Consider the following 23,127-nt stretch of genomic DNA (forward strand, 5'->3'; position numbering starts at 1 on the left):
CGATGGATAGACTGGTACACCTACTTTCCCCTACATCTGCTAGTCTACCCTGTAGGAGTTCGCACGACTTACTCAACTATGACAGAGCCCATAATGGCTTGTGGCTGCACACGGAAGTTTCTAGTATGAATAATCTCATGATCCCTTTGAGCCTGGGTGGCGGTCCAAAATAAAAACAGGCAAGTCCTGGAATACCCAGGTGCCTCAATCCACCCAGATGTGTGTTAGGTTGCCACCTTAGATAAACCATTAATTAACAATCTCACATCTGTCATGGATATCACTCACCCAATCCACGTCTACTAGCATAGCATGGCATAAAGCAAACGCAGAAGTAACTCCCAAAGGTTTGATAATAAACAGGTAATAGGTACTACCTCATCTACTTCCCATCCCACAATTTAATTAGATCCTAATCATGCAATGTGTGAGGATGGATCTAATGCAATAAAACTGGGTTGTAGAAAAGGTATGATCAAAGTGTTACTTGCCTTGCTGATGATCCGCGAAACCTAGAGATTCGAAGTAACAGGCGGCGCACTCCGGGTATTCTATCGCAGACAAACAACAAGCATACAATAAGTACTCATCTAATGCACAGGTAAAACTCAAATAGAAGATCTAACCAGAAAGTTCAACTTAAGAACCCTGGTTTGCAAAAAGAATCAAATCGAACGAAGCAAAAGAAGTCAAACGACGAAAGAAAACAACTTCGTTCTAGTAATCTGGATCTAGGGCAAATTTTACAGTAGCAAAAACATGTTTAAGTTGATTATTTGGAAAGAGGGTTTCGAGACGAAACTCCAGGCGCTTGAATCGCCTGATTCCGATAAACGAGCGAAAAGTTATACTAAAACGAAAATCGGATCAGAGATCGCGATCAGAAAATAACCGCGGAAAATCCGACAAAAAAGAAAAAAACGATGAACATAATTTTTTTTAAACGGCACGGAAGTCGAGGCGGCGGCGAACCTCGGGCGGCGTGCAACTCTGGCGAGTCGGCGGCGGGTCCGGCGACGGCGGCGGCGGCGGCTATGGGCTAGGGTTTCGGCGCAGGCGCGGCTATGGGCCTGGGGCTCGGGTGCTTCGCTATATAAAGGCGCCCTCGGGCGGAGTCCCGCTCGGGTACGACCCATAGTCGGTTTCGTTTTTTTTAATAATTACGCTCGGAAGAAAAATAAAAATAAATACTAAACGGACTCCAAAAATCATGAAATAAATTTTCCTGGGTTTCTAAAATCAAGCCCGATAAAGTGAACATTTATCTGGGCCCAAACTACAACTTTGAAAAACGCGCATTTTTCCTAAATTCAATTAAAAATACCGAAAAACTCCGAAATAGATCTTATTTGATTTTTTTATTAAATCCTCAATATTTCTATATTTTGGGAAAGTCATTTTATTCCCTCTCTCATATTTTTGTAATAGAAATAATTGATGATAAAATAAATAAAATCAAATGATCCTGTTTACATAATTTGAGAAAACTCAAATATGTAAATAACAAAATCCCCAACTCTCTCCGTGGGTCCTTGAGTTGCTTAGGATTTTCTAGGATCAAAACCAAAAGCAAAATGAAATATGATATGCATGATGATCTAATGTATAACATTCCAAATTGAAAATTTGGGATGTTACAAACCTACCCCCCTTAAGATGAATCTCGCCCTCGAGATTCGGGTTGGCTAGAAAATAGGTGAGGGTGGTCTTTGAGCAAATCTTCCTCTCGCTCCCAGGTGGCTTCATCCTCCGTGTGGTGGCTCCACTGAACTTTGCAAAACTTGATAACCTTGCTGCGAGTAACTCGGCTGGCAAACTCAAGAATCTTGACTGGTTTCTCCTCATAGGTCAAATTGTTATCCAACTGAATTGCTTCCAATGGCACTGTGTCTCTCAAAGGTATGTCAGCCATCTCCGCGTGACACTTTTTCAGCTGAGAAACATGGAACACATCATGAACTCCTGTCAATCCTTCTGGCAATTCCAACTTGTAGGCCACTTCTCCCATACGCTCCAAAACTCGATATGGCCCTACAAAACGTGGCGCTAACTTCCCCTTAACTCCAAAGCGCTTAATCCCTCGAAGTGGGGATACTCGAAGATAAACTCTGTCTCCAACTTCGTCCCATGACAACAGTGTCCTGCACCTCCTTTCGTACAAAGCTTCGAAAGGGGCCATCTTCAAACTGGTCTGATAGCTATTATTGTAAGAGAACTCTGCATATGGCAAATTATCGTCCCAACTAGATCCATAATCTAGCGCACAAGCTCTCAGCATATCCTCCAAAATCTGATTGACTCTCTCGGTCTGTCCATCTGTCTGCGGATGAAAAGCTATACTAAATTCTAGCCTAGTACCCAAAGTCTCATGCAACTGCTTCCAGAACTTTGAGGTAAACTGAGTTCCTCTATCTGATACGATGCTCCTCGGAACTCCATGCAAACATACGATCCTGGTCATGTATATCTTTGCCAACTTAGCACTGGTGTAAGTGGTCTTTACTGGGATGAAATGAGCTACCTTCATCAATTGATCAACTACAACCCAAATCGAGTCATAGCCTGAACGAGTCCTTGGTAATCCCGTGATAAAATCCATGCCTAGCTTATCCCACTTCCATTCGGGTATCGGCAATGGTTGCAACAATCCTGCTGGCTTCTGATGCTCTGCCTTTACTCTCTGACATACGTCACAAACTGCTACATACTCCGCAATATACTTCTTCATTCCGGTCCACCAGAAAATATTCTTCAAATCCAAATACATCTTGGTATTTCCTGGGTGAATCGAATACGGTGAATCATGTGCCTCTTGCAGAATCAACTTCCTGATCTCCGGGTCACTGGGTACATAAACACGGTCTTCAAACCATAGGGTGTCGTGCTCATCCTCACGAAATCCTTTAGCTTTTCCTTGGCTCATTTTCTCTTTTATAGAAGCAATCTCCTTGTCAGATTTCTGAGCCTTTCTGATTTTGTCCATCAAAGTTGACTGAATTTCCAACGCTGCTACATAGCCTCTCGGAACTATTTCCAAACATAGTTCATGAAAATTTTCTGCTAATTCCTTGGGTATTTCTCCCGTCATTAACGTATTGACATGGCTCTTGCGGCTTAATGCATCAGCTACTACATTCCCTTTTCCGGGATGGTAATGCAATCTCATATCATAATCCTTGATGAGCTCCAACCATCTCCTTTGTCTGAGGTTCAACTCCTTCTGTGTGAAAATGTACTTCAAACTCTTATGATCCGTGTACACCTCACAATGATTTCCGATGAGGAAATGTCTCCATGTCTTCAATGCATGCACTATGGCTGCTAACTCCAAATCATGCATAGCGTAATTCAATTTGTGAGGCTTCAGTTGTCTTGAAGCATATGAAACAACTCTCCCTTCCTGCATAAGCACTGCTCCAAGTCCTCGACATGAAGCGTCGCAATACACCTCATAATCCTTCGTTTGATCTGGCAAAATCAACACTGGTGAGGTAACCAAGCGTTTCTTCAACTCCTGGAAACTAGCCTCACACTCCTCAGTCCGTTTGAACTTGGTATCCTTCTTTAGCAACTCCGTCATAGGCTTCGCAATCTTTGAAAAGTTCTCAATAAACCTCCAGTAGTATCCTGCGAGTCCAAGAAAACTCCGGATCTCTCCAACTGTTGTTGGTGCTTTCCACTTGGTCACGGTTTCAACTTTAGCGGGATCAACAGCTATACCTTCTCCAGATATAACGTGTCCGAGGAATCCTACTTCCTTCAACCAAAACTCACATTTGCTGAACTTGGCATATAATTGATGTTCTCTAAGCTTTCCAAGTGCCAAACGCAAGTGCTCCTTATGTTCCTCTTCATTCTTTGAATAAACCAGGATATCATCAATGAACACTACGACGAACTTATCCAAAAACTCCATAAACACTTTGTTCATCATGTTCATAAAATAGGCAGGCGCGTTAGTCAGTCCAAATGACATAACGGTATACTCATATAGTCCATATCTTGTGGTGAATGCTGTCTTAGGTATGTCCTGCTCTCGAATCTTCAACTGATGGTACCCTGATCGCAAATCGATCTTGGAAAGCACTTTAGCTCCTTGCAATCGATCAAACAAATCATTGATCATTGGTAGCGGGTACTTATTCTTGATTGTTACTTCATTCAATCCTCGATAGTCAACAACCATCCTTAACGATCCATCCTTCTTCTCTACTAGAAGTACTGGTGATCCCCAAGGTGAAGAACTTGGGCGAATGTAATCTTTATCCAGTAACTCCTTAATCTGCTTCTTAATTTCCACCAAATCTTTTGCGGGCATCCTATATGGTCACTTCGATATTGGCCCAGTGCCTGGCAAAAGTTCAATCAAAAACTCAATATCTCTATCCGGTGGCATGCCTGGCAACTCTTCGGGAAATACATCAGGAAAATCCTTTACCACTGGTACTTCCTCCTGCACAACTCCTGATAAGGAATTTACTTGTGTCCTGTTTGGCGCATGTCGGGATACATACTTGATCCTTCTTCCTTCTGGCGTTGTGAGCAAAATTGTCTTACTGGCGCAATCGATGTTTCCTCCATACATCGACAGCCAATCCATACCAAGAATCACATCCAGACCTTGGGATTCCAAAATAATTAAATCCGTTGGGAAAACATGCCTTCCTATACCTAATGGCACTTCAAAACATCCTTGACTGGCCATGTACTCTGCTCCTGGTGAGCTTACTAGCATAGGTGTTTTGAGAACCCTAGTGGGCAGGCTATACTTTTCCACAAATCCCCTTGATATGTATGAATGCGATGCACCAGTATCAAAAAGAACGAGTGCAGTAAATGTCTTAACCAAAAACTTACCTATTACTGCATCGGGCTGAGTTTCAACCTCCTCCACATTAACGTGGTTCACCTATCCCCTGTTGAAAGGGTTCGGCTTCTTTCCAGAGCTTCCATTGCCGTTTTGGCCTTCAGGGCATTCATTGGCATAATGTCCGGTCTTGGAACACTTAAAACAGGTGACTTGACTCAGATCTCTCTTGGCTGGGGTTGATGGGGTGTTGTGGTTCTGTCCATTGCTTCCTCCATTCCCATTACCATTCTTGGTGCCATTGTGATTATGCGAGCTACCTACTCCATGGGTATGCTGAAAATGTCCTCCCGGTCTAGGGGTAAAACGTGGCTTCTGCTGAGCTCCTGAATTATACTTTCCTTGTCCATACTTCCTCTTGCGGTTCTCAATTTGCTGCTGCTTCCCTTCAATCATAAGAGCACGATCTACCAACTCCTGGTAGTTGTTGAAGGTGGCTACCATCAACTGCATACTCAACTCATCATTCAGTCTTTCCAGGAACTTCTCCTGCTTAGCTGCATCCGTAGCAACATCGTCTGGGGCATAACGTGCTAGCTTACTAAACTCCTCCACATACTGGCCAACTGTCCGTCCTCCTCGGCGCAAGTTACGAAACTCACGCTTCTTCATGGCCATTGCTCCTGCTGAAACATGGGCAGTACGAAAAGCCTGCTGAAACTGATCCCATGTGACAGTGTCGACTGGGAAGGTGGCTGTGAAATTCTCCCACCAGGATGCTGCGGGTCCTTCTAACTGATGTGTGGCAAACTTCACCTTCTCTGCATCTGTGCATCCTGCTGTGGTCAACTCCCTAGCTATCTTGCGGAGCCAATCATCTGCTACTATCGGCTCGCTGCTACTGGAAAACACCAGCGGATTCAGCCTAAGAAAACGGGCTAAGTGGTCAACAGGTGGTGGTGCCGGTGGGTTGTTGTTGTTGTTCCCCTGATTCTGATTCTGAACTAGCAACTGCATCAGGGTGTTCTGCTGCTGGATCAACTGGGTGAGCTCCGATGGAAAGGCAAATCCGGGGTCACATCTCGGAGGCATCTGAGGGTTTAGAAAAGATGAGATATAAGAATAGAGGGGGTCTAAAGAGAAAACACTACCCATATGCACATGAGGCAAAAGCAAACAATTCACTTCATTCAATCAAACAAAGGCATACAATCGATCTAGCTATCGCAAGAGTGCTCGGACTACTATATTTACATGAGGTGGTCTACTAGAAATATTCTACGGTTGTAGATTCCATGGTATCTGCTCCTGCTTCATCAACATAGTCATCGTTGCTACTATCTTGTTCCGAGTTGGTGCCGTCGATGATGATGTAGTCTTCCGGGCTAATCTCCTTGGGTTCTTCGTCTTCATCTACTGGTGTCGGGCCTCCCATAAATATTCCAATCTTCTTGATCAGATCGTCATTCTTCTCCACCAATACTTCAATTTCTTCTTCATAATCTTCACGTGTAGCCTTGAGTTCTTCCTCCAGTTCCTTGATTCTAGTCTTAGCCTTCTTCAGATCTATCATGTCAGCGCACATCTGATTCTCCTATCGTCGAATGTGCTGATTTAACTCCTGAATAAAAGCTGCAATTGATCTATCTTTCCTGGTGCTGATCATCTCCCAGTGTTCATCTCGGCGCCCACAAATCTGGTAGATAGTATCCTTGAGATCCTTGCGGTAGACTTCTGCCATGCGTCCCATGGCGATGTGAGCTGCCATACTCTTTCCTAGACTCCAAGTTGGTGCATCAAAAGAAAACTCTATGGGCTCAGTGACTGGCATGAACGTCCTTCCTAGAACTTGAACTTGAATCATCCAGCGCTCTTCTTCAGGTAAAGTGGCGTTGTAGGTTCCCGTGAAGCTTGGTACTCCTATGTTCAGGTATCTAGTGACTTCCTTCAAGTGGCGTCCAAAGGGTGTATCTTCATCTGGTTGTGTGAACTTGTTCCTTGCATCCGCCATCCTAAAGAGTAGAAAAGATGAGAAGTCAGAAGAGAAGAGAGTGGGTAGTGATCTAGGTCTCTTAGCTTAGTGGTCATGTCCTACAGTCAGCGTGTGCTCTGATACCATCTCTGTAGCGACCAGACCTCAAATAGTCTGATCTCTGTGCTCCGGTGTCATCCCTGGATCAGTAATGCTGACACCACACAGTACTCGTAGGATTTATAGCAGAGTAGCAATCACACACTTAATACATCGAGTGTCTCAAAAGAGAGCTTATTACAATAAATATGGCTTAAGGCCATCTAATAACGATAACAGCGGAAGGCTTGGAAGGTAAGTGAGTCCATCAACTCCAACGGCATCACTGATTATAGAACCACGACCTAAAAACTCCTTAATCGTCGTCTGAAAAGTCTGCAACATTAACGTTGCAACCTAAAAACGGGTCAGCACATGGAATATGCTGGCAAGGTAACACATAGAGAGTAATGGAATGAAACAGCTATACTATATGCATATTTGGCTGGTGGAAAGCTCTATGGTTACAGTTTTTGTGTAAAGCCAATTTTTCCATACTTCAAAGGAATAAAATTAATTACTATCATGGTGGTTGTTAAACATTGAGAATGGTTGACAGCATTCTCAATCCCAATTAAGTAACATCATTAAAACCCAACAAAATTAACTTTAGAGTAACATGTTGAGATTCACTTGATAATCCAGGTACTAGATACTCAAGATGTCCATAACCGGGGACACGGCTAATCATGATTAGTTTATACACTCTGCAGAGGTTTGCACACTTTTCCCCACAAGACTCGATCGCCTCCGTTGGATTTCTCGCACTACATGGTGTTTGAGAAACGGATGACCGAGACACAGTCTTTCAGAAGCGCTAGCACCTTACGATGGATAGACCGGTACACCTACTTTCCCCTACATCTGCTAGTCTACCCTGTAAGAGTTCGCACGACTTACTCAACTATGCCAGAGCCCATAATGGCTTGTGGCTGCACACGGAAGTTTCTAGTATGAATAATCTCATGATCCCTTTGAGCCTGGGTGGCGGTCCAAAATAAAAACAGGCAAGTCCTGGAATACCCAGGTGCCTCAATCCACCCAGATGTGTGTTAGGTTGCCACCTTAGATAAACCATTAATTAACAATCTCACATCTGTCATGGATATCACTCACCCAATCCACGTCTACTAGCATAGCATGGCATAAAGCAAACGCAGAAGTAACTCCCAAAGGTTTGATAATAAACAGGTAATAGGTACTACCTCATCTACTTCCCATCCCACAATTTAATTAGATCCTAATCATGCAATGTGTGAGGATGGATCTAATGCAATAAAACTGGGTTGTAGAAAAGGTATGATCAAAGTGTTACTTGCCTTGCTGATGATCCGCGAAACCTAGAGATTCGAAGTAACAGGCGGCGCACTCCGGGTATTCTATCGCAGACAAACAACAAGCATACAATAAGTACTCATCTAATGCACAGGTAAAACTCAAATAGAAGATCTAACCAGAAAGTTCAACTTAAGAACCCTGGTTTGCAAAAAGAATCAAATCGAACGAAGCAAAAGAAGTCAAACGACGAAAGAAAACAACTTCGTTCTAGTAATCTGGATCTAGGGCAAATTTTACAGTAGCAAAAACATGTTTAAGTTGATTATTTGGAAAGAGGGTTTCGAGACGAAACTCCAGGCGCTTGAATCGCCTGATTCCGATAAACGAGCGAAAAGTTATACTAAAACGAAAATCGGATCAGAGATCGCGATCAGAAAATAACCGCGGAAAATCCGACAAAAAAGAAAAAAACGATGAACATAATTTTTTTTAAACGGCACGGAAGTCGAGGCGGCGGCGAACCTCGGGCGGCGTGCAACTCTGGCGAGTCGGCGGCGGGTCCGGCGACGGCGGCGGCGGCGGCTATGGGCTAGGGTTTCGGCGCAGGCGCGGCTATGGGCCTGGGGCTCGGGTGCTTCGCTATATAAAGGCGCCCTCGGGCGGAGTCCCGCTCGGGTACGACCCATAGTCGGTTTCGTTTTTTTTAATAATTACGCTCGGAAGAAAAATAAAAATAAATACTAAACGGACTCCAAAAATCATGAAATAAATTTTCCTGGGTTTCTAAAATCAAGCCCGATAAAGTGAACATTTATCTGGGCCCAAACTACAACTTTGAAAAACGCGCATTTTTCCTAAATTCAATTAAAAATACCGAAAAACTCCGAAATAGATCTTATTTGATTTTTTTATTAAATCCTCAATATTTCTATATTTTGGGAAAGTCATTTTATTCCCTCTCTCATATTTTTGTAATAGAAATAATTGATGATAAAATAAATAAAATCAAATGATCCTGTTTACATAATTTGAGAAAACTCAAATATGTAAATAACGAAATCCCCAACTCTCTCCGTGGGTCCTTGAGTTGCTTAGGATTTTCTAGGATCAAAACCAAAAGCAAAATAAAATATGATATGCATGATGATCTAATGTATAACATTCCAAATTGAAAATTTGGGATGTTACATCTGTGAAGGAAACTTTCCTTTTACTTACTCGAATTTGGAGCTCTCCAGGGGCGTTTATGGATTTTCCGCGCAGCGTATCAGATGCTGCCGAGTTCTACCGAGCCGAAGAAGGGAGTTCTACGAAGATGCTGTTCTGGTCTCAATACCTTGGACTAGAACATCCGGTGCCATTCAGCGACAAGCTGAAACAGTTGGTCGAGCTGCACAAGGCGGCCGAGCTAGCCATCAAGGACCTAATAGTCCGACTATGGCCGGCCGAGCCCATGCCCAGCAGCTACTTCGGACTTGTGAAGTGCCTTGTGGGTGCCTGCCCACGTCTTGAAGTCGTAAAGCGGTCGGTCTGCATTGAAGGTGCACGGATGGCCTTTGCCCACGCCAAGACACACTGGGCGAAGATGGATGCCAAGAAGCTGATGGCCGAGGGGCCGCCTGAGGGCAAGGAGCACCGCCGACCCGAGCTATATTTTGATAGTGTCCTGGAGGGATCCTACCGTATGGCTGAGCAATCTACGAAGGATGTTATATTCCCATGAAAACATTCATGTTATCATGTCCTATAATATGAAACAAGGTTGTTATGTAATATAGTGCCTGTGACTCTTAAAATTTTGCCTCCTGTGTGGTCGTTTACGAAATTTGAGGGTTAGCCAGTCGTCGGCTTCTGCCCCCATGTAGATAGTACGGGGGTGTTCGGGATAAATCTAAACACTCTTTAATCCACATTCTGGTCCTTAAAGGAGGTGTTTAGCGCAACAAACAAGGCAATCAGACTATATGGCTTTTATCGCCCTCACTTAGCCATAGGAGTTTGACAATGAGAATTTTGGCAAAGCCCCTGGTGTTCGGAAGGCCAAACTAGGGGCGCTATACACCATTGATCGGGTAAAAACCGATTCCTCGCATAAAGCGGAAAAAAATCTCTAAGGATTTGAAACCTCTCGAACAGCTGACCAGCTGTCGCTGCATCATGACAGTCAGTTTTCGGCTTTCTCTACTGAGGTGCTCATCTAGAAGAACCGGGCACAATCGCAGTAGTTCTCCCTTTACTACCCTAGCCAATATAGCGGAACAAAAGGTAGTAAGCACAGGAGCCGGGAAACCCAAGTATTGACCTAAGACATGATTCGGAGCTGATGCATATAATGTTATAAGTTCGGGGTGCCGAACTGTACTGTAAAAAGTGTTTGGACTTTATTACCGTACTATGGGGCGTGATGAAGCCCCTGGCGAAGTAATACGTACCAGAGTGTATGGGTGCGATGAGTAATAAATACAAAGGCAAGGAAACAATCAAGTAATAAGCTGACACTGCCAATTATTTTCCATTGTAAGTTGATTAATACATCAAGGCGTATTTGCGCAAGTAATGCAATAAGCAAGTAAGGCTATTTAACATGCCATGACGAAGAGCGAGCTGCGTGCGGGTATGTAAAACAGGTATAGCAATCGTAGCGGAGACCACCTGGGGATTCCCTTGTACGTCAAAGCTCCTTGCCTCCTTGGTGTATCCGTCCCGCGATCGGTCCAATGATCAGGTTATTTAAAAAAGGCCTCGAGAAGAGAAAACCTGAAATGAAGAAGAAAAAGTGAAGGTGAGAGGATCCAGGGTCGGTCGAGCCGCCCTATGGATCACGAGCTAGCTATGCCTCCATCGATGCCCATGGAATTTTGAGTGCGTAGTTATGTACGCGCGGTACAAATGCCGCCATGTGATCGGGACTGGGATGGAGGCCAAATTGCTAGTTAAGATCTTGGCGAGAAGGGCTATCTTGCTGTAGAATAGTCCGGACACTCTTAATGGCGTCTGGGGACTCGGCCGCCAAATTAAGGTTTTGCTGGGAAAGGCCGCGCTATACTTCTGCTGCTAAGGCCATGGTATGCTCCTCGGTACGGAGGGAGCATTCTGTATTTCCATTGACTATTATGACGCCACGTGGTCTGGGCATCTTGAGCTTGAGATAAGCATAGTGAGGTACCGCATTGAATCGGGCAAATGCGGTTTGTCCAAGCAGTGTGTGATAGCCGCTGCGAAAGGGGACGATGTCGAAGATTAACTCCTCGCTTCGGAACTTGTCCGGAGATCCGAAGACGACCTCTAGTGTGATTGAGCCCGTACGGTGGACCTCTATGCCTGGTATGACTCCTTTAAAGGTAGTCCTTTTGGGCTTGATTCGTGATGGGTTAATGCCCATTTTGCGCACTGTATCTTGATAGAGTAGATTGAGGCTGCTGCCACCGTCCATGAGGACTCGCGTCAGGTGGAATCCATCAATGATAGGGTCTAGGACTAGTGTAGCTGATCTGCCATGCCGGATACTGGTCGGATGATCCCGACGATAAAAAGTGATCGGGCACGATGACCATGGATTGAATTTTCGGGCGACTGGCTCTATCGCATAGACATCCCTAAGTGCGCGCTTGCGCTCCCTCTTGAGGATGTGTGTAGCATATATCATGTTCACCATTTTGACCTAAGGGGGAAACTTCTTCTGTCCCCCTGTGTTTGGCTGCAGGGGCTCCTCGTCATCGTCCTCTCTCTTCAAACCCTTTTCCTTGTTTTCGGCATTTAACTTGCTGGCTTGCTTAAAAACCCAGCAATCTCTGTTGGTATGGTTGGCTGGTTTGTCTGGGGTGCCATGGATTTGGCACGGACGGTCGAGTATGCGGTCTATGCTGGATGGTCCCTGATTGATTCTTTTATACGACTTTTTCCCGCTGACCGGACTTGGAGCCACTAAATCCGGCATCGACAGCAGTGTCATCGGTGTTGTCGTCATTGCTTCGGCATTTGTGTTTGCTGCGTCAGAGCTTGCCATTGTTGTTCTTAACCTTAGAGGGGCCTGCCTCGCTGGCTGTGTTTTTGCTATGAACCAACCAACTATCCTCACCCGCGCAAAAGCGGGTCATGAGTGCCGTGAGGGCTGCCATAGATTTCGGCTTTTCTTGGCCGAGGTGGCGGGCGAGCCATTCATCGTGGATGCTATGTTTAAAGGCCGCTAGGGCTTCGGCATCCGGACAGTTGATGATCTGGTTCTTTTTTATTAAGAACCTAGTCCAAAATTTCCTGGCTGACTCTCTGGGTTGTTGGACTATGTGGCTTAAACCATCGGCGTCTGGTGGCCGGACATGTGTACCTTGGAAGTTGTCGAGGAAGACTTCTTCCAAGTCCTCCCAGCTGCCGATAGAATTTTCAGGCATGCTATTTAACTAGTGCTGAGCTGACCCTTTGAGCTGTAGTGGGAGGTATTTGATAGCATGGAGGTCATCTCCGCGGGCCATGTGGATATGGAGAATAAAATCCTCGATCCATACCGCGGGGTCGGTTGTTCCGTCGTATGATTCAATCTTAACGGGTTCGAACCCTTCGGGGAATTCGTGATCCATTACTTCATCGGTGAAGCAAAGAGGGTGTGCGGCGCCTCTATGTCGGGCCACGTCATGACGTAGCTCCGATGGAGTTCGTCTGCGGTTGTCAGCTCGCGTGTGACTAGGTTTGTCACGTCCGAATAGGTAGCCATCATCACGTGTCAAGGAACATCCTCGCCATCCGTAAATCGATCGGGTATATCCTGCTTTATTGTTCAGGTCATGACGAAGGTCATATGTATGACCGTGAGCTGATTTACCTCTGCCTTTGCGATGAGGCGGGGCGGGCTGGTGTGGCTTGAGTTGCCACTTTGTTCCGTCCATGTGGTGGTCGGTCAGCCGCATTGCGTGATGGTGGTATGTGTTCCGGTGCCTCGTCGTCGAACTGAGGTAGTAATTTGTGCTTCGGGTAGCTTTTGGCCGGGCACTTGAGGCTGTATTCTTCGGCTGCTAGGACATCGGTCCATTTATCGTTGAGCAGATCTTGGTTAGCTTGAAGCTGCTGCTACTTCTTTTTCAGGCTCCTTGCAGTGGCTATTAGCTGGCGCTTGAAGCGCTCCTGCTCAAGAGGTTCCTCAGGCATGATGAAATCCTCGGTGCCGAGGCTCGCCTCATCCTCGGAGAGTAGAAGATAATTACTGTCCTCCAAGTCCTCGTGCGTGGCCTGTTTACCAAGGCTAGCCTGCCCATCTTCCTGTTCATCCCATTTGGTAGCTGCGTCAACGGGGTCTTTGTTGTCTTTGGCACCTTCCGGAGTGTTATCTTCTCTTGTGCCGGTGTTGCTATCTTTACTGCGGCGTGACTTAGAGCGGTGCCACTAACGCTGGCGTTTAGATTGTATCTTAGGAGGTTTATCCTCAATTGGATCTTCTTTGTCATCGCCACTATTCTCCTTTGGTGCATCCACCATGTATACATCATACGAGGAAGTGGTCGTCCAGCGTCCAGTGAATGGCAGGTCTTGGGCCTCTTCTTCTCCGGCATCGTCGTCCATACCGTCGATATCATCGGAGCCATAATCGAGCATGTCAGTTAAGTCTTCGACAATGGCTATAAAGTGGGTGGCGGGTGGGGAGCGAAATTCCCTGTCATCAGCTTCTAGTTCGAACCGTATATAGTTCGGCTGTGAGTCCCCCACCAAGGACAGGTTCTTTAATGAGCTTAGCACATCGCCCAAGGGTGAGTGCTGGAAAATCTCTGCGGCGCTGAACTCGAAGATCGCTAAACGATCAAGTTCGGCATCCGTGGATTCACATGGTTCGGAACTTACACCCAGAGACTAGTCCGGGGTTCCGGCGACACAAATATTGTGTGAGTTTAAGTCCATGTGCGGCTCCAACACCGGGGAATCTGTGGTCTCCGTGGTGGGGTTGAACCTCCAGTCCTTAGATGGTGCCGTATGCTTCGGATCTAAGGCCGGAGCAGTTACAGGAGCTATCTCCCAAATGTGGTCCGATGACAGATTTAGGTCATGTTCATCGAGGTGACCAGGAGCGATCGTCGCGGTCTCGAATCCAGCGAAGATCAAATCTCCACGGATGTCCGCGACGTAGTTCAAGCTCCCAAATCTAACATGATGGCCAGGGGCGTAGCTATCGATCTCCTCCAGATGGCCAAACGAGTTGGCCTGCAGTGCGAAGCCGCCGAACACGAAAATCTGTCCTGGGAGGAAGGTTTCTCCTTGGACAGCGTCATTGTTGACTATTGAAGGAGCCATCGAACATTTTGAGGACGGCACAGTGGAACTCTCAATGAAAGAACCAATGTCGGTGTCAAAACCGGCGGATCTCGGGTAGGGGGTCCCGAACTGTGCGTCTTAGGTCGATGGTAACAGGAGACAGGGGACACGATGTTTACCCAGGTTCGGGCCCTCTCTATGGAGGTAATACCCTACATCCTGCTTGACTGATATTGATGAATATGAGTATTAAAAGAGTTGATCTACCTCGAGATCGTAATGGCTAAACCCTAGAGGCCTAGCTTGTATGGCTATCGATGGTAATGAATATATCTCCCCCCTCCGGACTAAGTCCTCCGGTTTATATAGACACCTGGAGGATCTAGGGTTACACAAGGTCGGTTACAAAGAGAGGAATCTACATATTTGGTCGCCAAGCTTGCCTTCCATGCCAAGGAGAGTCCCATCCGTACATGGGTGCAGTCTTCGGCCTCCGTGTTCTTCACAGCCCATCAGTCCGGCCCATGGCTAACAGGCCGGACGCCCGAGGACCCCTCAGTCCAGGACTCCCTCAGTAAGAATAATTGTGTTCTGTTCCGGAAGTATTACGCCAACTTAAGTGAATTCCCAAAATGCAAATCATCAAGATAGAAAGATGGTGATGATGTGAAGAGGATTCCTCAAAATGTTCTGAGACATTTTCCAATTATACCAAGATGGCAGAGGTTGTTTCATGGTGCTGAAACAAGAGAGGATGTACTGTGGCATTTTGGGAACCAGGAGTACAGATATCAGAATGTAATGAGCCATCCATCTCATGGTAGTGACTGGAAAAGCTTTAATTAGAAACACAAAAAGTTTGTTGCTGACCCGAGAAACATTAAGCTTGGCTTAGCTACAGAAGGATTTAACCCATTTGGCCACCAGAGCACCACATATAGCATGTGGCTAGTGCTTGTTATCCCTTACAACATGCCACCAAATGTCTGCACCAAATAATCAAACTACATGATGGCCTTGCTCATCCCAGGTCCAAAAAGTCCTGGAAAGGATTTTGATTTATTCATGGAGCCTCTTGTGGAGGAACTTCAATAGCTATGGAGGGGTGTTCTCACTTGAGACCTATATAGCAGCCCACCAGCTGATTTCTTTCTATGTGCTGCTATAATTTGGTGCATCCATGATTATATGGCTTTGGGCACTATGTCAGGGCGAACGACACATGGTTACAGTGCATGTGTTCGCTATGACAAGAATCCTCTGTCATATGGAATACTTAGCAAGATCTGTTACATTGGACACCGTTGTTTCCTTGCCAAGGACAAGTTGTGTCCTACAAAATATCGAAGACATGTGTCCAATGCAAAGCATGAAAACCGTGATGCGCCAAAGAGGCTCACCGGTGATGAGTTGCAAGTTGAATTAGAGAAGGTCAGGCATATTACACCAGGAAACCATCCTGATAATGGTAGCGGGAAAAGGAAGCATGGTAGGGCAGAAGAGAAATTATTGTTTACCCATAGGTCCACTTTGTGGGACTTGGAGTATTGGAAAGATTTGGATCTGCGGCATAATCTTGATCTGATACACATCAAGAAAAATATATGTGATAGCATTATTGGCACACTTCTTAATATTTGCAGGTGGAAGATGATGGTGCATCACACTACAAGGATACCCCATATAAAGGAACACATATTCTACATCGTTTTGACTGTTTGTTGAAAAATTTACAGTAGATACGCATATAAGCGGTGTAACATATGATTTGCAGACTTGGAGCTCGTGACCCTATCGTGGTGCAACAGATCTAATATGTTGCCATGTATTGGTTGCAAATTGTATCCATTATAAGACTGTAAATATACACAATTAAAATTAGAAAATTAACTAAGCACAAAAAGGAATCAATTAGACCCGCTGGTGCACATAATGAATGTGGCGTTTTTTTAGGGATATGTGGCGCGGAACTCTGTGCTAACAGTGTGAGCAAAACCAAATTACGCGAAGTCCAGCACCATTATTCTCTGATCTAGATTGATATTTTCCTTCAAGTCTGGATCGATTTAGGTCTACTACCACACAAATCAATCTTACAATATCCTCTAGCTGAGTGCAAAGGCTTGAAGGAGGACGGAGAGGGGAGCGGTGGAAAGGCGGCGACGGACTGCGGAGCAGCGGGAAGGCGGCGACGGATAAGGGAGCGGCGGCTTTGCGGACAGCACATAAAGGAGAAGCAGCAAGGCCGCGGTAGGAGGGCTGGAAGTCGTTTGTTAGCGTCCCCTGCTCCTCCGACGGCCACTCCGCCCTTCTTGCTGTCGGCGCGCTGCCCCTCCGGCCGCCCATCTTCTCCCTTGTCGTATAGGACGGCGAGACTGACCTCTGAGGTAACCCTTTCTCCTTCCCTTCTCTCATCCAGTCAACTTATTAGTGGGCACCTCGAGACATGGCCATGGGATGTAGGGTGATTTGGTAGATGACGAAGGGGATGGATTTCAGAGCTGTACAGTACCACCTAGGCTATGTTCAGTTGTTTGGAATACCCTTGTTGTTCAGACCTGGGCTATGTTATTTGGGCACTTGTATATCATATGTTTAGAATTTTTTTTCTTTTAGTGAATTGTTAGATCAAAGGATTCAGATTGTACAATATGGTTTCAGGTGTTTGGGAGTAGCTGAACTTTGGCAGCTACTACTGGTGTTGTATCAAGATGAAAATTTAGTTCGTCAACGATTGAATTGGATTATTTGAACTTGTTGTCATACGTACAAGAGGTGAAGGCTAGTTGTACAATTTACTACTTGTGATGTACTATTTGTTCACAGATTCTACCTAGTTGTACTATGTGTTCACAAATTTACTGTCATTCTGAGTTGTTGGATGTCAAGTTCGGCAATGTTAGGAAATAGTGTACAATCTGGTTGCCTGTAGCATGAACCGAACATATATTCAGATGATTTCACTAGTTTCGTAGCCTAAATAACTTGCAATCATGTTTGCCTATAGCCTGCAATTTATGAACTAGAAACAAGTATACATTTCTTATATATATTGTTGAAAATGATATAATTGTGAATTTTTGTTGTAGAACGTTAGGAACTTAAATCGTAAATCATATATTTACAAGCTAAGCTTTTGCAATTCTTTCATGGTTACAACTGCAATAATATTTGTTATTTTTATGCAGTGTGCAATGGATTTAGAATCCACCAAATTACTATTGCGATTTCCAAGAGAAAGTACACAATACTCAGCTGGTGTAGATGAATTTCTGGAGTTTGCATATAAAGATATACCAGCTGATACAATGATCCGATGTCCTTGTGAAGATTGTGTTCACACTGAAGTACTATCAAGGGATGAAGTCTGTGGCCATTTGATGTGGAATGGAATGCTTCAGAGCTATGAAAAATGGGTTTTCCATGGTGAGTCTTCATCCGATCACAATGATGATCAACAACCACAACCTGAAACTGAAGGAAATGCTAATATGCATGAAATGATTATGGATTGAATTAGGAAAATATATGATGGTGATGTGCCTATGAGTGATAGTATAGATTTTTCAAATCCACTTCCAGATGGAGCAACTGAAGAAGCAGAGGCATTGTACAATTTAATTCAAGATTCAGAGAAGCCTTTGTGGCCAGGATGTGAATTATCTCAGCTTTCCTTACTTGCACTTTTGTTCAATACAAAATCCACAAACAAATGGTCTGATAAGTCATTTGGAGATCTACTTAATATTCTGCATGTGGCTAATCCAAATGGAAAAGCTCTGCCCCAAATTTTTTACGAGTCCAAGAAGATCATATCGAAGTTTGGATTAGGATATCAGAAAATTCATGTCTGCCAAAATAACTGTCAGTTGTTCTGGAAAGAGACAGAAAATGATGATTTTTGCTCTAAATGCAAGGCTTCTAGGTGGAAAGATAAAATGTCTGAAACCAAGTTAACTTAAAAGGAAATAAAGAGAGCTATGCCAATGAAAGTTCTGAGATACTTTCCAATCAAAGAGTGGCTGAAAAGGATATTCATGTGCAAAGAAATAGCAACTCTATCTCAATGGCATGATGAAGGGCGCACCAAGCAGCATGGAGTGATACGGCATCCAGCACATTCCGAGGCATGGAAGAAATTTGATGAGAAGCATGGATTTGCAGATGATTGCCGTAATATTCGGTTTGCCATAGCAATAGATGGATTTAATCCATATGGGATGCTGAGCAATAAATATAGTTGTTGGCCAGTTGTGCTAGTCATGTATAACCTGCCTCCATGGCTATGCATGAAGAAATCTTATCTTTCATTGTCTTTGATTATTCCTGGACCTAAGATCCCTGGTGATAAGATTCATGTTTTTATGCAACCTCTTTTAGAAGATCTGAGAGATCTTTTTGTGAATGGGATGACAACCTATGATGCATTCGAATAGAAAACATTTAAACTCAGAGTGGCTATCTTGTGGACCATAAATGACTTCCCAGCATTAGGAATGCTTGCTTCATATATGGTGCATGGAGATTATGCATGTCCACCTTGTGGTGCAAATGTATGGACCAAGCGCTTGAAGTATGGCAAGAAAGCTTGTTTTATGGGCCACCGCCAATTTTTGGCACCTGATCATGAATTTCGTAATGATGCTTCTGCTTTTGATGGAACAACTGAGATAAAACAGAGCCTATAACCTATTATGGTCGTTCCGTATTAGATGACATAGCTGCATGTGGAGATTTTAGTACCTCAAAAACTTACAAAGGAAAAAGTAGTCTATTCACATTACCATATTGGGACAGTAATCTACTTCGACATAATCTAGATGTGATGCTTATAGAGAAGAATGTGTGTGATAATATTTTTGGCACACTTCTCAATTTGGATGGGAAGTCAAAAGATAATGTATAGGCTTTTCAAGATCTTGAAGAAATGAATATTAGAGGGGAGCTCCATCCACAAAAAAAACCTTCAGGCAAGTATTACTTGCCACTAGCTATCTTTACCATGTCTAAGAAAGAAAAGCAATTATTCTGCAAAGTTATTCATGGTATAAAAGTTCCTGATGGATATTGTGGAAATATACTGAAGTGTGTGAATTTTACTAAAGGAAAAATTAGTGGCCTCAAAATAGATGATTGCCATGTCCTATTGCATCAATTTCTGCCAATTGCTGTGAGAGGTATTCTTCCAGATGATGTTACACCAATATTATTCGAATTGTCATCATATTTTCGAGGCATATGTTCAAAAGTTCTTCATGTTGATGAGCTTGACCGTTTGGAAGAAAGAACCAAACTTACACTCTGCAAAATGGATATGATATTTCCTCCTGGTTTTTTCACTGTTATGGTGCACTTAGTTGTCCATTTAACAAGTGAATGTAAAATAGCAGGACCAGTTACATATCGGTGGATGTACTTCATAGAAAGGTAATTTATTGAATATACATCGATAGCTTATTACAATCTTTCTCTCATAAATTTATTACAATCCTCTTTTTGCATATACATTTATAACTTATTGGATATATATGTGCTATAGGTATCTTGGTGAGCTAAATCCTTTGTTTGGAACAAAGCTCGTCCAGAGGGTTCAATTGCAGAATCATTTTTATCAGATGAGTGCATGACATTTTGTTCAAGATATCTGCATGGTTTCTCCACCAAGCATAACCAGCCATCAAGGAATGATGACAACCCAGAGGACTCTGAATTATCAATATTTTCACAACAATCTATGTTGTTTCCTCCAGTAGGGAAACCATTGGGGAGACCAATGGCATACACTTTAACGGATAAGGAGGCAACACAGGCCCATAGATATGTGCTGTTCAACTGTGATGCTGTGAAGCCATATTTGGAGTAAATGTCATGCCACAACATCTTCATTTGTTAATTAATAAGTTGTAAACTAAAATAGTGGTCTTTGTATTTTGTAGAGAACATGGGGCTCATTTCAGAAGGAAGAATCGCAAGAAGCGCATAGATCCAAGGACCTTTGAGAAGATGCAGCATGAACAATTTCCTGAATGGTTCAAGGATCATGTAAGTACAATGATTCAATTTATTTAGAATTAGAATGTAGCTTATGCACTCTATTATTGGTGTTCCTATAGGTGATGCAGTTGGAGAGGGAGAAAGATAGTGACAACATCAGTGAGGAAATTAGATGGTTGGCCCGTGGTCCACTTGAGGTTGAAACGAAACATAGAGCATTCAATATTCAAGGATACAGATTTAGGCCGAAGCGTTACAACAAAGTAACTCAAAATAGTGGAGTTGTTGTGACAGCAAAAACATCAAGCTACTCTTCTGCACGTGATAAAAATCCTATTCTTGGAAATGTCATGTACTTTGGAAGGATTGTGGACATAATTGAGTTAGACTATTTCCAAAAAAATCTGTGGTGCTATTTAAATGTGAATGGGTTGATGCTACTGAAGGAAAAGGTATGCAAATAGATAAGTATGGGTGTAGACTTGTGAATTTCTCTAGTCTAACTCACACTGGTAAAAAGGCAGAGGATGAACCTTTTGTATTTGCCAATCAAGTTGACCAAGTATTCTATGTGGATGACCATCTTTATCCAGGATGGTCAATTGTTTTGAATATGATGCCTCAAGATAATTTTGATATGGGTGAAGAATGGAATGATGTGGAAACAGAACCTTATCATGTCAGTAAATTCTTTCAGCTTTTTGATACTGCCCATCAGAAACAAAATTGGATGAGAAGGGATATAGAGGGAGAAACTGTAGATGATCCTATAGTGTCAAGTGATGACACAGTACCTGAATAAAGGTGAGGTTCCAATGTGACTCTGTTATTTACATTCTTAGTATCATTGCTGCAACTTATGTCATTCTGGACATGAAACTTACCACTATAGCTTCTGAATGCAGGTTTGATGGATAATCAAAAAGTCACCGATCTGAATATGTGGAGCCTAGTTGAAGTGACGAATTCATTAGTGTTATTGCTATTTTTTCTTTAATGTTTATGTACTTCATAATTCAGACAAGAATATTTGTAGGTGTGAAAGGCCTAAAGTGTCAATACTTGATCCCAAATATGTTGGTTCCACGAACAGCATAAAAGTGTTAGATAGGCTGGTTCCACGAACTCGATCAATACATTGGTGTTGGTTGTCTTCTTTCCAATACATGATGAGTTGCAGTATCTATAAAGTGTGAGTTGCATAATGTTTTTGGATCACAAAACAGAGAGTGAGAAAGAGAAAAGGAGAGAAACAGAGAGTGAGGGAGGCAGAAATAATTTTTAGATGTATATTACTCCCTCATATATAGATACATCGATCTCATGTCAAGTATTTGCACCAAAATTTAGGTATGCCATGCGCCAAACCTGGCTAGATAGCTGGCTTGGGCACTGCTCCTTGTCTGGTACAACGCGCCATCAGGAGGGAGGGGTCTCGCGGTGCATCAGACACCGCGTCTGGTGTAGCGTGCGACCAGTAATTCTGATGCAGGTTTGGCGTGAGGTGTAGGGCCAGGTTGGAATTTCAGCAGCGCTGTTTTTTTACAAAACTTCATACCTTTTTATTATAATGTATTAATTATATTAAAACACACATATACAATTAAGTATGCACGCTCAAATTCCCTTGAACAGGCATCAAACTTGGGGGAGCTTTGTGGGTGTCCGGACCCGTGCTAATATACGTGGTCCCTGCCATAGCACGTACAATGCCGCTGTTGGTCTGATCAACCGATCACGCGCCTGTTTTCACCAAGCACGCCCCCGAGCATGCGCCTACCACTGATCGAGCCACAGGTTCTCATTGCGTCGTCTCTTCGTACCGCTGCGTCGCCGCCCCAAGGTCCTCCCGTGGGTTGCCCCGACTCGCTACTTCGACATCGACCACCCCGACTTGACATCGACCACGGCATTCTTCGCATCACTACTTCGACACCACTACGCCCATGACTAACCCGGCGCCTCCTTGCGCCCGCGGCTCCATGGCGACTTCCTCGATAGTGGCCACCCCAACTCGACATCGACCACGGTGTTCTTCGCATGGCTACCTCGACCACGGCTACACCACCCTACACTCACGGCTATCTCGACAACGGCAGAATGGGCTACCGCCTTGCTTGAGCAATCTCGTAAGTTTCCACTCCAGCCACGATTTCCGTGATGCATCGACCATTACGACTATGGGGTGGATGTCCGTCAGTTTACCTTCGGATTCTTCTCAAATGTCACCATATGTGCCACTACCGTTGTGACCGCGCGGGGGGAGGGGAGGATGTTGAGTATCGTGATTAGATGGGAAACATAGGATACACTAAGAATATTCTGGCTTGTCTTGTACTCCAAGTAGATCATGTACTCCTATATATACACCCACGAGGCTCAAGCAATAAACATCAATTCCACCAATCTTCCTCTACCCTTTTGATAGTAGGATCTCCAAGATGGTTCTCGGCGCCAACTGAGGGATCTTCCTCTAGATCATAGCACCGTCGCGCGTGGTCTTTTGACCGATCCTCCTCCTCTGCTCCGTTGAAGGAGGAAGGTCTTGCTCTCCTCGGATGATGGAGAGCATCATCAGCTGCCCCTCCTCGACGAGGCTACCACAACAGACGAGGAGTTCCAACGGAAGTTTGAGCTCCCTTCGTGATCACGATTTAGCGACATCCTTGTCGCTGCCCTTGTGGCCCCATTGCTACCATTGTCGCCCTGTAGGTGCCCGCTCGCCGTGAAGTAGGAGCCATAC

General features: G+C 44.2%; 1 pseudogene across 1 annotated transcript; it reads left to right on the top strand.

Annotated features, from left to right (window-relative positions):
• Positions 1-16,366: 16,366 nt before the first annotated feature.
• Positions 16,367-21,552, top strand: LOC147990708 (uncharacterized; annotated as a pseudogene). Its single transcript, XR_015609293.1, has 6 exons — positions 16,367-16,777; positions 17,579-19,817; positions 19,930-20,249; positions 20,327-20,432; positions 20,504-21,188; positions 21,290-21,552. The product of XR_015609293.1 is annotated as an uncharacterized LOC147990708 (transcript).
• Positions 21,553-23,127: the final 1,575 nt, after the last annotated feature.

This window comes from Triticum urartu, chromosome 1A (genome assembly GCF_056163025.1).
Source record: "Triticum urartu cultivar PI428250 chromosome 1A, HENAU_Tu73, whole genome shotgun sequence".
NCBI lineage: Eukaryota > Viridiplantae > Streptophyta > Magnoliopsida > Poales > Poaceae > Triticum > Triticum urartu.